Below are 14,370 nucleotides of genomic sequence, written 5' to 3' on the forward strand. Positions count from 1 at the left end.
GAAGCAGGTAATACCTAGGTGGGAGGTGGAATGAATAAGAACTTGCACTAAGATTCCATTCCATCAGGTGCAGCTGGTGACTTTGGAGGCCCAGAGCAGGCAGTGGGAGAGAGAAGACCAGAGCAGGGGAGGGATGTGATGAGCTGGAGGGTAGAGGGAGGGATTATGTGATGTCCTGCTGTCACCTCCCACCCCACTGTGACCCTTTAGTGATGTGGGCCCAGGTTTGTGATGCAAGTGGGTTTGAAGCCAGAGGGGACTCAGAGTGCTCAGTTGCCTGAGTGCAACCGCTGTATCCAGAAGATGGAGGAGATTCTCTTTCTGCTGGAACAGAAAAGTGCTTCCTGGCTGACCTACCAATACCCCACCTGGTTCACTGTTTTGACCTTGGGCATCCTGTATGGAGTGGGTTGCTTCTTCCTGGTCCTCCCCTTCCTTCCAAATACTCCACCTGTGCGACCACCCAGGAAAAGGATAAAGGTAAGAAATTCTCAACCCAGCCATAGGAGAGATTGATTTTTCCTCGTTTTATAAATTTTTCCTTTCGTAATTAATTTCCTGATAGGGGAAATCTCAAGAAAGAAGAGACCATCAGCCCTGGCTTTGGAATGTTGATGAGGGCTGGTGCGTCCTTACTCACTGTTAGGACTTTGTTCACTGCATTGGTATCATTTTATCCTTGCCGGCTTATGTTGATTTTCATTATTTCTGTTGGCTTTCCCTGTTTGTGAAGCACAGGAGGCGTGGATGCATCATGATCATGGACACAAGGGTTGACAGAGTTGCAGGTGGAGAGATCTCATGGCAGAGGGAGGGATTGTGAGATCAGCAGTGTGGAGAACTCCCCCATCGGGAAGCTAGGGAGTGAAGGGGGATTGATTTCAAGACGAAAAAATGAAGGAGGCCAGAGGGGACAGAGAGCTTTAGACCTGACTGTGATTACACAACTCCTTTTGAAGGCAATTTAACCATGGAGGGGGGGGGGTGTTGTTCTAAAATGGATATGGTAATCATTGATTGTACCATTGCCCTTGATCTGATTGAACGACTGAACTATTGACTCGTATGATATGTAAATCATTTGCCAGTAAGGTGAGCATTCAAAAATATTTCTCTTTGAAGATCTCAGACCTCCCATCTCTAGTTGTTATAGAGGGCAATAGGTAAAAATCCCCAATATAGTGACGCAGTGGCTAAGGACTAGATGACTAGACATTTCAAAGGGCAGCTCTCATCACTGGGTCCTCAGTCTCTTTCCTTGAGCTCCAGTCTCTGGGCCAAGGCTCCTTTTCTGTCTGGGCTAATTGAGAAAGCATGGCTGACCCCGGGGAGGAAGTGGTCAAGGGCTGGCCCAGAGCTTCAGCCTCCATAATCAAAATCTTGCCCACCAGAACACTGAGTGCTGAGAGTGTGTGCTCTCCGTGAGCAGAGGAAGGCTGACGGAAGAAATGCACTCTAGGTCTCACACAGAAGCTGGTTTCTGGGCTTTAGTCATTCCATGGAGATTGTCATTCTTCTAATCACCAGTAAATGCCTGCAGTTTGTCACAAAGAACAGACGCAGGATTGGATTCCAGCCTGACTTCCTCTCTTGTGCCCCAGCCTCAGGTGGAGACAAGGAGAAGCAGCAGGTCAAGGGACAAAGGTGACGCTCTGAAAGGTAAGGTTCTGCCCATTCAACCAAGCTCTGTAAGCTCTCCTGTCCCCTCCTCTGCAGGATGCCAGTGGCAACAGCCCGTCTCTCTCAGGTAATAATCCTGAACAAAAGGATATTGTGGATGGAAACAGAACCCAGATATTTCCCAGATGTACAGGAGGGGCCTAGGATGGGATGAAGGCTGGCCAAGGTAGGACCCAGTAGGGAGCAGTGGGGGTGTCAGGAGCAGATTCTGGTGGATTTGGAGGTGGAACATTGAGGGGTAACTGCGATAAGCTGTGTAACTTTGCCAAGGTTCAGATTGCTCACTGAGACCCCACAGACAATATTGGAAACCAATGCTCCTTGAAATGCCAAAGCACCTACTGCCCGTGGGAGTAAGCTATCATTTGACCTTGAGCTCTGGAGAGTCCAACGTCCTAAGTGCACAGCCCGTGTGACATTCCTTTCGGTCCTCTGGGAGGGCTGCACCATAACGGTTCTCTTGATTTCCAGTTTTCCGAAGCTTCCTGCAAGAACTATATGGCGCTCAGAACCTGCGTTTGCGTCTTAGGCAGAAGTAAGTAACCTTCCTGCTTCAACGCGGGGTGCATCTTCCAACCAGGGTGCCTGTGTGGCCTGGGGCTGCAGAGCAGCTGGGATGCGCTGGTATGGGGGACACTTTCAGGGATGGGCAGAGAATGACAGGAGTCCCGGGCAGTGGGGTGGGGCAGGAAGAGCAGGCCATCAAGGCTTGGGGAGGGGCTGAGCTTGCACCGACCCTTGCTAGCCTGCTAGGTCTCTTGCCCCTTCAGTCCTGGCTGTAATCTGGTCCTTCTGTCTCCTGCAGCCACTTGGGAAACCCACTTGACACTGGCAGCTTTGGTCAACAGAAAGCTCAAGCCCTCTCTGGTAGCTGGCGAAATAGAGGTACGGCTGAAGTCCACGTCGGTACGCGCGCCCCACACGGTTCTGCGGCTCATCCATTCCGGACACCTAGGTCTCAGAACTCCACCCTTCCACGGGCCCAGATGTGCATCTCAACTTCTCATGTCTTACCCGCCTTGAGTCAATCACCAGACTGCGCACATTCCCGTGAACCTGACAGTCTTTCACCCACACCACTGGCTCTTCCCTCACCCAGTGCCAAACCCCCGGATTCAAAGGCCTACCTGCAGCCTCCAAGCACTCTCTGGGACTCACCAGCCCCGCACCCCACAGGGACTCCTTCTCAGAATGACTTGTTGGCAAGGCCCAGGCAGAGCCCATCTCCACACAACCGCTGCTCCACACCTGCCATGGCAGCCATCACAAGTCAGGATCCCACAGGCCTCCCTACTGCCTCCCCACCCCAGTTTTGGGCAGCTGCCAAGAACTTACAGCTTCCCTCCTTGGAATACTTTGGGTCTCTGAAAGAGCACTCTACCTGGCACCCCCAAGAAGACACCTTTCGGGAAGGACCCACAAAGAGGCAGGGGGAAGTAGGGAGGCCCACCTTGCTCAACCCCAATGTCCACAAGCTGCTGGAAATAGAAATCACAAAGGCAGAGAAATGGAATATTTGGGAAGAAAAAGGAAAGGGTGTATCAGAATACCATCTGCAGGCCTTAAATATGTTGAAGGCACTCGATGGGGAGCAGATCACTGCACCTCCCCAGCCCTTCTGGAATGCCAGCATCAAAGCAGAGCAGATACCCAGCCCTCAGAAGCATTTTCCACAAAAATTCAGTGAGTTTTTCTGGGGTCTACCTTTTCTGCACAGGGAGTCTCTGGCAGCTGCTCTCAGGGTCTCTGGATCCACCCTAGAGTTTCCCACTGTCTTATTTAATGAAATTCCTAATGCCTTACCCGCTCAAATGCATGCTAAAGAGTACCCACTCTTGTTGCAACGTCACTCCTTGCCCTACACTGAAGGCCGATTCCAACTTTTACTTCCAACTGCATGCCAAGCCCAGGCCCCACCGCCGGCTACAGTCCTGACTCCGCCCGGTCCACAGCCCCGTGGCCCACTCGCAGTACCTTTTCCTCCTCCTCACAAGAGTCCCTGTGATGAATCCTGTCTTACCGTCCACACTAAGTCCCAATCACGCATTCCAAATTCACTTCAACAGCTGGAAAGCCATTTTTTAAAGAAACAACAGGAAAGTGAGAGTTCTTTACCCTTTATGATGCCACGACCCCAGGAAGCTTTTTGTCTTCGCAAACCCACTCATCCCCAGGACAATCAGAAGGTGCAGACCCCAAAGACAGACCCCAAGCTTCCTGGCTGCTTGAAGCAATCGGAGCTCCACCGCCAAGAGAACTTCCCTCAATTGCAGGGGCCCCTCGGCAATGGGACTCTTGAGTCTCTGACACTAAAGCAGCCTCAGGAAAAATGGCCAGGGACTTGTCTGGATATGAAGCAGCCCGAATGCTCCTGCTCAACACCTGGAGACAAGCAGGGGAAGAATGTAATGAAGACGGTGTCCCCAGGAAGATGCACACACCCTGGACCGTCGCTTGCGTGCTGCAGAGCCGGTGTCCAGCTGAGGAACAACTCGGTCAATGGACAAGGGAATTACTTGAGGAAAATATCCAAATGTAATCTATCTCTCTGTGGATCAGGAAACTACTGCCCAAAAGGAACTCCGGGAGCCGACTCAAAGGAGTTAAGTGATTTGAGGATACACAAGGGGATTAACGCAGGAACTTACACCCTAAGGGGTCCAAATAAAATCCTACTGGAAAACACCCTGAATGTCCACATGTGCAGGAAGGTGGAGCAGATTAGAAAGGATCAGATCCCTGGCATTGTTTGCCGTTCATGTCTTGCGACGACCACGCACGCTTTGTCTATTTCCCTGACCCACCCACATGTTGTCAATGTGGCCTCCTGGGGAGAGCTGGAAGATCTGAACACAACGCAGAGCCTTTCCTTTCTCAGCCCGGGCACTCAACAGGTGCTGGACTCGCATATCGTAAGGCTCCAAATGAGGCAGAGGTGGTGCATGCCCCTCAAAGTCCTTGAGCCCACAAACCTCTGTAGGACAAGAAAAGACAACGCAATGTCCTTTCCAAAGTCCACCTGCTTAGCCACCCCTAAGTATTGAACTAACCTAGTAACTGAGGCTGTCAAGGTCCTGGGAGAACCCTGTCAGGCAGACTGGGGAGAGAGAGTGACCCCAAAGAAATCAAGCCCTACCCTGGAGAGTCCTTTTGCTGATTGCTCCCCTACAGAGGAGCCTGTTCAGGGAACCCCAGCCTACCCCCCACTTGATAATGACAGTGGATGCTCATTGGCCCTCAGGCAGCCGTTTCCAGCCTTCATGCCCAGTATCCTTGGCAGAACCTTCCAGAATGAAAGTGTCCAGAGAGAGAGCCTAGAGCAAACCTCAAATCCAGTACTGACCAGCAAGGGGTCAAGGAAAGAGGGTGCTAGTTGTGCCCCAGGAGGCCCCAGATTGGAAGTGAACTCTGAATGTCCATCTTCAAGAGCCAAAGAGACAGGGTTGGTGGTGGTCAAGAAGTCCTCTTCAATAGAGCTAGACGATAGAGACACTTTCAAAACCAGTGTGCTGGCAAAATCTCAAACCAATGATGTGGACCGGGGGTGCTTCGAGGCTCTAGGATGTAGTAAAAGGTTCCTGCTACCTGGAAAGTGTGCTCCAGTTCCTGAAAAGCCAAGCCTTACAGCACGAGTGTGCAGTGAGATTAAGCTCCAGGTGGAGGTAGAGGCAGAGGATGGTTCTCCATGCTGTCCTGTTGACGGGCTCCTTCAGGACTGCACCACTGATGTGCTCACTGCCACCAATGTTTTGCCTTCTCAGGTGGTCCATTGCCGCCCCCAGCATTTGTTCACTGGGGATAAGCCAATATGTCAAGGGCCAAGTGGCTTCGTGGTGGCTAGAGCAAGTTACATGGGGCAGCAGAAGCTCAAAAGCCCCAACCTTCAGGACCCCTCGACAAGGAGAAGGAAGGATGCTGTTCCCACTGACAAGAGGGAGACTCATAAATGGCCCAATCCAGAAGAGCATGGAAAAGGATTAGCGGGAAGAGGCATCTCCCAAGTCTGTGGGTTAAGCCAGCCTGTGCAAGACAAGGCATTGGCTGAGTGCCTTGAGATCAAGTCCTCACAGCTCCCACCAGAGAAGGGACAGCTTCCTGCTGAGGGCCACAGCAAAAAATGGAGGAAGCACTTTGTCCAGTGGATTTGCTCCAGCAAAAAATCTACAGGACACGGTGATCCTTTGCAAAAAGGAAAGCCCGTATTACCCTGTGGTCACAGCCTTGGGCCCCTTCAAAGACAACCAGTGTCTCCTAACAAGGTCACGGAGGCTCAGGTGCTCACGACAGATGTTGGCCAAGTCCTAGAGGGGACACCAGGCTGTCATCAGGAGTATCTTGCGTCAACGTTATGTCCACGAAAAGAAGCGCAGGCCTCAGTTAATGGATGTTCCTCCAGCTGCAGGGCTCCTTTCTTTGTAGAACACAGGAGAGTGGCAAGTGTGAGACCCTGCCTCCACCAGGCGATACCTGACTGCCAGAGCCTTCCCACCACGAGCACCTGTATCAGGGATGTATTCACAAATTTCTGTCCGTTCAGGGGATTCATTGTCAGAAGCCACACTCAGCCATTGCCCCCCAGGGTGTTTGTGTGCCCAGTCAGCTTGCAGCAGCAGAGGCGGAGGAGGTGGGCTTACTCCAGTTACCCTTACCACTGCCCACGTCACTGTCTTCGAGAATATGTCTTATCTGGCAAATTAGAAGACGCTTCTTCTGCTCTGATTAGTAGGAAAGTATCCATGCCAGCCACTTTAGCCTGTTCTGCACAGGCTAATGGCTTCTCTCAGCCATGATATTCATTGTTCCAAATTGAGATTTTCCCCCTCCTACATTAAAGTGTGACTTCTGTGCTGCATGGCGGGATCTAGAGGGGGTGTCATGTGTGTTAGTCTGTGTAGACTAGAGAAACAAAATTCATACACTCATATTTTATGAGTTTTATATAAAGGTTAAGTGAACATTGAAAAGCATCCCAACCCAGTTCAATCTAAGACCACCAGTCCAATAGTATCCCATGTGTCTGACACCAATCTACAAAGTCCTCCTCACAATCCAAAAACACACGGGGAGACAAGGACTGCAGGAGGAAATTGTAGTCCGTGCGCTGGCAGGTTCTCCATGAGGCTGCTGCAGAAACCAGGGCTGCAACAGGGTAGGTCCATGCGGCTTCTCCTCAGGGATCTCCCAGGAAATGAGTCTTTCCAGCTGCTTTAGGGACCTAACAAATGCATATCCACCCTGGTGGCACTATCAGAGAGCAAGAGACCAGAAAGGCTAGGCTCACAGAGCCATTGATCTCCCTGCCCTTCAATTAACCCCACATGAGTTCATTGACGAGGTTGGCATAATATACCTTTAACTATGTTAGATACTGCGTCTCCTTCTCTGAGTGCTAGCTTTGACTTCTCAAAGGGCAGGGCTCTGGAGGAGGTTTTCAGCAGTGTTTCCCACCCACTTCCATCCCAAGTTCTTCATTTTGCACCTCTTATGATTTATGGTAACACCCCTACTGTGAAAACCTCAGAAGGTCCCAACACAGTGAAGAATGTTCCCTGGTGCCATTACTTTGTCTTCAACGTTATGTGGCTGCAGTTGATAGGTTTTGAGAGGCGCAATCCAGCCAAGAAATTCCATCGAGGGTCCAGAAGAGGTTTAGACCAAAGTAGCGTCTCATGGTACCAAGCAGGCATGAGACATGTGGCGGCCTGTCTAAGTCCCACATGTGCATTTGATGAAGGCTGCCAAGTTTGGCATGGAGGTTCCGCCTCAATACACCTGTCACAAAATGGGAAATGACATATTTTGCTACCTTTGCCTCTCTCCCAGCCTAGGGTAACCTCCAGGATGGAAGTCCCAGGTCTGACACATGTGGGTGGGAACTGCTAGGGAGGCTGCCAGCGGGGGACTGTGCTCACCCACTGCACCAAGGGAAAATCCGGTTCACAGCTCACATGCCTTCCTCTGTATATAAACCCGGAGAAGGAGCAACAGCTTAGGCTGAGTGGTACAGGATGAGCGTCTGTGTAATAACCACTAATGGTTAGGCACCATGGACACAGGGTAGGGAAGGATACAGTGAAGAAGAATATGAAGCGTTGGACGTAGCAAAGGAGGCCAAAGAGCATGAGGATCCCCAGAAATGATGCAAGACACAAGCGGAGCTAACACAGGCTTACAAAGGGGAATCGGCCAGGTGCTTCACCCCAGCTTTAGCTAGCTGCCCCCACAGCAGAACTTTATCTCCTACAGAGAGCACTGGGTTGTATAGCAAAGGCACAGCTTTCAAGCAAGGAAGGTTACTTTCTCAATACTATCTTTAGTGGGGCGACAAACTGTTATTTTACTTGATTTCCATCTCCTGACTGGGGGAAGGATGAGTTGATAGCCAGGGTGGGGTAGAGTGGGGATGAGTCAATAACAGGGTGCCAGGACTCAGGAAACATGACCCCAGGCTTTTGGGCTTCACACATGCATACACACACGCGTCCGCGCTCTAGGAATGTTCTCACGAAACATGACCCCAGGCTGGTGGTCTTCACATGCACACACACGCGTGCGCACACACACACATACTTGCTCTAGGAATGTTCTCAGCAAACATGACCCCAGGCTGGTGGTCTTCACACACACACACACACACACACACACACATACACACGCACACACACACACACACGCTCTAGGAATGTTCTCAGGAAACATGACCCAAGGCTGGTGGTCTTCACACACACACACACACACACACACACGCACACACACACACACACACACACGCTCTAGGAATGTTCTCAGGAAACATGATCCCAGGCTGGTGGTTTTCACACACACACTAACGCGCACACTCTAGGAATGTTCTCAGGAAACATGACCCCAGGCTGGTGATCTTCACACACACGCACACACACACACACACACGCGCGTGCACGTGCTCTAGGAATGTTCTCCGGAGAGAGTGGCTTCTAAGGACTGAGTGCTGCAAAGAAAGTCACAACTGGGAGCAGCCTTCCCTTCCCCTAGAGACTCCTGGGAAATCAGGATGTGCACGGAGATTAGACATCACCTGTCTTGATAAGGGAAACCAGTTCAATAGTGGTCAGTGTTTCCTCTGTGCTTCTAACACAGGTTTTTATTTCCTGGGCACCAGATTATAGAAGAAGGCAGGAGGGCCCCCCAAAATATGATTAGTTGATCCGCTAGAGTAAATTCTCATGTGCTTAAAAGAACACCCCTGGTGGGCCAGGGTTTACTGTTTACTGAACTAAACAGTAAAGGATGGCGAGGAAGACATCCACTGAGCCTTGACCTCCATGCCTCAGTCAGGACACCAAGTGTGTGTGTGGGGTGGGTGGGGACTGACACCAGTGGTGGAGGAGGGAAGTGGACATAGGCCCCAGAGACTGCTGGTACAGCAGCATGATGTTGTTTCTGGAGTCCTGATTGTGCCAAGGCAGCCTCTGGAGTGACTGTGGCAGTAAAAAATCAGATTCTGGATCTGCAGAGCCTGGATCTGGGGCCTCTTGGGTAGCAGGTAGCTTGGGTGTGTTCCTAGAGAGAGTGAAGAGCTGGACACCGGACTACCCGCTGCTGAACCCTACCGTTCGTGCTAGGTAAGTGCACAGAGATGGAGAGAAGACCCTGAAAGAACAGCAAGGGGTGCATGGACCAAGCCCCTTCCCTTTCCCCTGCCACCAGGTCCTCTTATATGGTGCTGTGAGGTCAAACAAAGGGAAGCCCACTCAGACCTGCAGAGACCTCAGCGAAACACCTGCCCCCCACCCCCCACAATTCAGCAGACATCTCACAAGGACACTCACACATACCCGGGAGAGAAACCTCACACACATACTTCCTTGGAGACTTCCAGAGAGACTCAGAGGCCTCGCACAGAGACTTCATATGAAGTTCTCAGCATCCTTTATGGAGACTTCTCAGAGACCCCACAGGGACCTCACACAAAGCCCTCCCACATAGCTCACTGCCAGCACGGGAGAATTAGCAGCCGCTGTCCACCCCTGAGCTCCTGGAAACTTTCACACATTGTCTGCAGTGCCCCCCATGCTTGTGCATCTTTGTCCTCATAGCCTTGCTTGGGAACAACAGAATCACAAACTGCACGTAGTTGTGTGCAAATTTTTTCCACTGAAACATTTTCACTAGCCTGAACTCTGAAGTGTAGTTTACAATTGAAATACAAGTAAAACTGCCAACACCAAATGAGAGTGTGATTTTAGATGGTGTGCAGTCAAATGTCGCACGCCACACTTTTACTTTTGCTTCGGACAAATTCTCTAATTGGTGGGGAAGTGACTGACTACTTTGGAAGCAACAGAACAGTCCATCAAATGGGCTTCAGGACTCAAATATATAAATAGACATCTGATCTGAACTCAAACTCATTCCCCAAGGGGCTCATGAACCTAATTTTTTTGGAAGAGTGAAGGAACCCACATGAAAATAACAAAATTTACATCACATTGTGTCTGTCTGGCTTAATTTCTCAATGAAACAGCTGTCATATCTGAAGATATTCAGGGCAACATTCCTTTTATAGCTCTGTCGACATAATTAATATGATTTTTCTGTGAAATGTAATATTTCTAAGTTATGCAAAGTCCTAATGTTTATCTACCACAACAAACTGATAATATTTCGAAGGATGAAGAAATAGATCAAGAAATAATAATTAATGAAATACACATTTTCAGGTAGTACCATTTACAATAGCCAAGCGTAAATGAAAATATCTATATCTATACTTGAATAAAAAAACAACAGATTTATATGAGGAAAACTACAGAAATTACAAGAAATCAAGAGTGACCTCAGCAAATGGGATAATATCCCATGCTCCTTGACCAGACGACTCAATGTAGTACAGTTATCAGTTCTACTCAAGGCACTAGACAAGTTTAATTCACTCCTGATAAAATTACCCTCATCTTTCTTCAAAGAATTGCAAAACCACTGATTACTAACTTCATATGGTAAGGGCATAGGTCAGGGGTTGAACCTACAAACTTCTCCTTGGTAGAAAGATAAAACTGTTCTCATAAAAGACTTGTAGGCTGGCTTTGAGTTGGAATTTTGGGGTCATTTAGGATTTTTTTGTGGCATGTGATTTTTAGGGCTTTAAGGTCATTTGGGGTCATTTAATTTTTTTGCGCATTAGGGTGGTTTGGGCTTTAAGGGTGTTTTATAAGGTTTAAGGGAGTTTTTAAGGGATTTAGGGGTGATTTTTTGGAGTGTATAGGTATTTTTTAGCAGGTAGGGGTGTTTTTAGTGATCTTACAGGGTTTCTTAGAGATTTTAGGGTATTTTAAAATATTTTATGTGTTTTTCCCCAGCATTTTATGTTTTGTTGGGGCTTTCATGTTGTCTTCAGGGCATTTATGTGGTTTTGGAAGTTCATGGTTTGGGAATCTTCTAGGGATATGATTTGGAAGTTCCACATGTTTTGGGAGGCATTTAGTGTGTTATTTGTGGCTTCAGAGTGTTATTTGAATTTTAGGGAATATTATGGCTTTTCAGACATTTTAAGGCTTTTAGGGTGATTTTAGTGTTTAAGGGTGTTTATTAGGCTTATATGTGTTTTTATGGCTTTTAGTGTTTTGTTAAAATTTTAGGGTGCTTCTTAAGGCCTTAGAGTGTTTGGGGGGATTAGGTTTTGGTTTTCAGGGCTTTAGGGTTTTGTTGGATTATTTTTTGCTTTCATGGTGAATTCATGTCTATTAGGCTGTTGGACTTTTACAGGGTTTTATAGTGCTTCGGGTTGCTTTGTAGGGATGTTCTTGGGGTTTTAAAAGACTTTTAGCGTGTTTTTAGGGCTTCACGTGTTCTTTATTTTGCGTTTTAAGGCATTTGCATAATATTAGGGCATTTATTATGTTTTCGGGACGTAAGGAGTTTTTTTTAAGACTTATGGCGCATTAGGGTGTTTTAGAAAGCCTTTTACCATGTATTTAATGGTCTTAAGATGTTTTAGAGAGTCTTTAGGTGTGGTCTTAGCATTTTAGAAATATTTTAGACGTTTTAGGGTTTTTAAGGCATTTATAGTGTTTTTAAGACTTTTAAGGTGTTTTTAGAACACGCCTGACAGGTACACACTATTTCAATCAGGCTCTGGTTAGTGCCTCTCAATCAATTGGTGACATGGGAGTCTGGATAATGGATTACCTTTACTCTGCAGATGAGAAAACTCACTCAAAAAGACACAGGTGTTGACCCACAGGCACACAACTGGTTAACAACAAAGACATATTCACAACCAGTGTTGGGAGCCAGAGCCCTAAGCCCCACATACCTGTCCCCAGCCGAACAGTCAATCTATCCTGAACCATCAAATGATCTGAGCAGATCCTCCCACCCAACTCACCTTCCCATGCCAAATATTTTATTTCAGAAGGTGGCAGTGAATCTGCAGCTCTGAGAGAGGGACATATCTGATCGGAGCACATGGAGCAGATGAAGGGGGAGGAGGGGAATGTGGAGCACATCCTGGCACACCAGGACTTGAGGATGATGTTCCCACTCAGAGAATCCAGTCCACATAGAAGACCACATGGCCAGCCCCACGATGAGACAAGACACCCCTCAAAGACCCATAGCCTTAGAGGGGACAACACTGAAGACACAGTGTGGGAAATGCTCCCGAACTAATCCTGCCACACCGAGGCATAACACTAAGGGGGTACAGCAGAAGAGCAAGAAAACGAAGCATCAAGGTCCCCAGGGAATGCCAAAGGATGACTTTGGGGCCAGTACTTGGTACACCAACAGACTGGACTGGAAAACACTCTTAAAGGCCAACAAACCGACCTTGAACTAACGATGAGCCACTTCTTTCTTGTTGAGTTGTTTTCATTCATTGTCATTGGATTTTGGTTGTTTTGTTGCTTTTAGTGCTTGGTTTTGCTCTGTCTTGTTTTGTGTATGTTATTACATCTACAGGTCTGTCTAAATAAGATAGGCTGGATGAACAATCTGGAGGAGAGAAAACAGGACCAACACTTCTGGGGAGACATGGGAGAGAGGGAGGTGTGGGGAAAGGTAGTGGTGTTAAGAAACCCAGAGAAAAGGGAAGAACAGGTGATGCAAATCGGTGGTGAGGGGGATGTAGGAGGCCTGGTAGGGAGTGATCAAGGGAAATGGAACCAATGGAACCAAGAGGAATTACTGAATTACTGAAGCACAAATGAAAAGTGAGCATGGCAGTGGGCCCAAGAGGCAAATCAAAGGGAATAGAAAAGCAAGCTAGGAAGCAAGGGTCAATTATAGAGGTTTAAAAAAAGGCATGTACATATTTAAATATATGAGCATGGGGAAATAGATCTATGTCCCTATATTTATAGGTTTTGTATTAAGGTAGCAGATGGACATTGGGCCACTGCTCAAGGACTCCCTCGTTGCAAAAATACTGTTCTATTAAATTGGCATTCTATGATGCTCACCTTCCCTACACGATCACTGAACACAAAGCAGGTACATAAGCAAATGTGGTGAAGAAAGCTAATGGTGCCCAGCTATCAAATATATAGCATGTGAGGTCTTAAAGGCTTAAAGGAAAACAAGCGCCCATCTAGCTCAGAAGAAACAAAGCCCACATGGAAGAAGCACACCAGCTTGTGTGATCATGAGGTTTTGAAAAGATTTGGTAGCAGGCATCATCAGAACAAAAAAAATCTTATCATTGCGAATGAGCGGGGAGTGCTGGGTACAGACACAAAGCCCATTTACAGTCCTCTGGACATCCCTAACAGAAGGGTGTCAGGGAGGAGATAAACCAAGACAGGTACCAGATAATAACGATGAAACACAGCTTTCCCCTAGTTCCTACATGTTTCCTCTCTCCCACTATCATGATCCCAATTCTAATTTACAAATCAGGCTAGACTAGAGAATGTACACTTGGACAGATAGGAACAGGAAACATGGGGAATCCAGGGTGGATGAGCCCTTGAGGACCAGTGTTATGAGTGCAGACTCGGGAAGGGTGGAGGGAGGGTAGGTTGGAAAACGGAAACCGTATACAGGGATCTACATTTAACCTCAACAGAAAAGTGGGTGAAGGAACACCAGACAGTGCAAGATATGAGAAAATAATTAGTAAATTATCAAGGGTAGCTCGAATGGAGGGGGAAAAATGAGGAGCTGAGGCCAGGGGCTTGGGTGGGGTGGAGAGTGGATATTTTGAGAATAATGAGGGCAATGAATGTACAAATGTGCTTTACACAACCGATGTATATATGCATTGTGGTTAGTGTTGCATGAACAATTTAAAAAAAGGTCTGGACAGAGGGCACATGCAAGGATGATCTCAGGCTGGATTAGATCAGCAAAATCACCTACTGGAGTTGCCTCACCCTGTGTCTATTCCTGAGTCAGGCATGAAGCTTAGGGCCCATAGTCCCAGGAGCTGGACAGGGAGGGAGGCGGGGTTCTGAGGTCATTCCATAGGGGCAATGGCCCTCCTGTCCTGCCCGGCCCACCCTCCTTTGTAATCCTGCTGGCTGGAGCACGGCTTTCATGGAGTCCACACCATGGGAGCTCTACTACTCATGGGGGATTGGCAGGAAGCCTCTGCTTATGCGCACACACCACCACCTAGCTGGAGGATCTCTGTGAACAAAGCCTGAGGCAGACAACAAGCCCACTAATTGATGCTGTAAGAGATACAATCAGCATCCAGAAACCTGC

General features: G+C 48.2%; 1 long non-coding RNA gene across 2 annotated transcripts in view; it reads right to left on the reverse strand.

Annotated features, from left to right (window-relative positions):
* Nucleotides 1-14,370, reverse strand: part of LOC142436129 (uncharacterized) — a 135,797-nt gene that overhangs the window by 2,420 nt on the left and 119,007 nt on the right. The gene's annotated exons all lie outside the window — the stretch shown is intronic.

The sequence above is a fragment of the Tenrec ecaudatus genome, unplaced genomic scaffold (genome assembly GCF_050624435.1).
Source record: "Tenrec ecaudatus isolate mTenEca1 unplaced genomic scaffold, mTenEca1.hap1 Scaffold_159, whole genome shotgun sequence".
Lineage (NCBI taxonomy): Eukaryota > Metazoa > Chordata > Mammalia > Afrosoricida > Tenrecidae > Tenrec > Tenrec ecaudatus.